The sequence below is a fragment of the Schistocerca piceifrons genome, chromosome 1 (genome assembly GCF_021461385.2).
Source record: "Schistocerca piceifrons isolate TAMUIC-IGC-003096 chromosome 1, iqSchPice1.1, whole genome shotgun sequence".
Taxonomy (NCBI): domain Eukaryota; kingdom Metazoa; phylum Arthropoda; class Insecta; order Orthoptera; family Acrididae; genus Schistocerca; species Schistocerca piceifrons.
In genome coordinates, this window is record NC_060138.1 from 147,739,619 (window position 1) to 147,742,508 (window position 2,890).

Sequence of the window (2,890 nt, forward strand, 5' to 3'; positions counted from 1 at the left end):
TGTGTGTGTGTGTGTGTGTGGGAGCGCGCACGCGCAAGCGCACACAAAAACTGTGGAACAAAAGAAATGCGGTAATCTGAAATAACCCAACTGTGTTCCTAGAAAGCAGTATGTTGTTACTCTAAGGCAAACTGAAGTGGATCAACACTGTTCACTTTCTCTTGGGATGTTATATGAAAGTGTCAAGAATTTGTCTATTTTTCTCAAGACTGTAGAGTGAAGGACATTCCTATTCCTAATAGGCAGCCACTGCACTGGGAGGCAACAGTGATAATGTGAGAATGTTTATTGGCTCAGAAGAAGGACTTTCTCGAAAAGACAGGCAATTTTCAGTATGTTGACAAGTCTGTAAAAAATATTCATTTTAAAAACAAAAAGTGGAAATAAACAGTTATGCTGTGTATGTTATACCACAACCTAGCAGATAATCTAGGTCACTGCATAAGTAGCAAGTACTTTATCCAGTTCTGAGCAGCAGTTGTCAGATGTTATCAAAAAATCCAGCACTTTGGAACAGCAGTACAATTTGTGAAACAAGAGGAAACATCATTCAAATTGCCGTTAAAAATATCCATTGTTTTTGGAACACGAGAACAGCTACTATCTTTGTAGCAGGTGTTAGATGTGAGGTAAGAATCTCTCTGTAATGAGCAAACATACACACACCATGTTGATTGGGGTCCCGTAAGATTAGGGAAGGATGGGGAAGAAAGTTGGCTGTGCCCTTTCAAAGAAACCATCACAGCATTTGCCTGAAGCAATTTAGGGAAATCATGGAAAACCTAAATCAGGATGTCCAGACACAGGTTTGAACCGTAGTCTTCCGGAATGCAAGTCCAGTGTGCTGACCACTACACCACTTTGCTCGGTCACACAGCATGTTATGGCAGAGGTTGCTGCTGTTCTTTTCTGTTTTTGAGCTCATTTCTGTCAACACCCAAAGTGAAATTAAAAAAACATTCCTTTCCATAAACTCCTCTACCACCCTCAAAAGAGATTTTTATGTTATCATGTCTAGAGAACTTTTTGAGACCAAGGATGTCAGGAAGTATCACACATCCCATTTAGTATTGAGGCAGTGTGACATTGAGGAACTGATGTATGTTGTGGTGCCAGTGTAAAGCTCCATCCAACTGGAGCATGGAAAGTTGTGGAAAAAGTCACATCTGCAGCATTTTGTGATAAGTATCTGAAGTCCCCATGTACATACGTTAAGCTGGTTAGTTGGTTTGTGGGATTGAAGGGACCAGACTACTAGAGCCATCGATCTCTCTTTCCACAAACCTGAAACACCTACAAAGAATAAAAACAAACAATGGAGATGACAAGAAATGACAGAGAACAAGAAATGACAGAGAACAAGAAATGACAGAGAACAAGAAATGACAGAGAACAAGAAATGACAGAGAACAAGAAATGACAGAACAAGAAATGACAGAACAAGAAATGACAGAGAACAAGAAATGACAGAGGTCAAAAAAGACACAGACACCCGAAAAAAGGAATTAAAATCGCACCGAGTGTGACAGTGGTTGGCCGACAATAGAAACAAAAATGGAAAAGCCAACCACCAAGAAATGCACTAAAAACCCCAGTCTAAAATCGTAGGCCAAAGGCCAGACTCAACACAAAAACAGGACGAACACTTACATCAAGCGATAAAAATCCCCTGCACGAATAAAACTCAAAACTAAGTCTGCCATCGCAACGTCATCTGATAAAAGTGCAGGAACGTATCAGGCAGCGCAAAGCCTGTCTGAGCGGAGTTAAAAGCGGGCAGTCCAACAAGATGTGGGCCACCATCAAAGCTGACCCGCAGCGACATAAAGGTGGGTCCTCACAGCGCAATAAATACCTGTGTGTCATTCAAGTGTGGCCAATGCACAGCCGGCAGAGGACAACAGAGTCCTTGTGAGAGACCCGCAAGGAGGAGTGCCACGCACCGGTAGCCTCCTCGATGGCCCGAAGTTTGTTGGGTGAAGGAAGTGTGCGCCATTCTTCACCCCAGGTGCGAAGTACCTTCTGCCGCAAAACTGACCTGAGGTCATTCTTCGACAGGCCAATCTCCAAGGCTGGTGCACTGACAGCCTGTTTGGCCAGCGTGTCAACACGTCCATTTCCCGAGATGCCGACATGACCCGGGGTCCACACAAAGACCACAGAGTGGCCGCAATGGGCAAGAGTATGGAGGTACTCCTAGATAGCCATCACCACACGAGAGCGAGGGAAACACCGGTCGATAGCTCATAAACCACTCAGGGAGTCACTACAGATAACAAAGGTCTCACCTGAGCAGGAGCAGATATACTCTAGGGCGCGAGAGATGGTGACCAGCTCGGCAGTGAAAACAGTGCAGCCAGCCAGCAATGAGTGTTGTTCACAATGATCCCCTGGAGTAAGAGCATAACCAACAAGACCAGCAACCATCAAATCATCAGTATAGACAACATCAGAGCCTCGAAACGCGGCAAGGATTGAAAGAAAGCAGCAGCGGAGGGCCTCAGGAGGGACCGAGTCCATCGGGCCCTGTGCCAAATTGAGCCAAAGGCATGGGCAGGGCACGCACCACAGGGGTACACGCAGAGGGGCCTAGAAAAGAAGTGGAAGAGGGATAACCTCAAGGCCAGAGAGAAGAGCTCTGACGCGAACCGCAATCGTACACCCTGACCGGAGCCGCTGTTCCAGAAGATGGACGACAGACTGAGGGAACAGGAGATGGTAATTGGGATGCCCGGGCAAGCTGCAAACGTGTGAAGCGTAAGCGGCCAGTAATCGTTGGCGCTGGAATCGCAATGGAGGGACACCTGCCTCCACAAGTATGCTGTTGACAGGGCTTGTCCGGAAAGCTCCACTGGCGAGTTGGATCCCACTGTGAAGGATGGAATCTAGG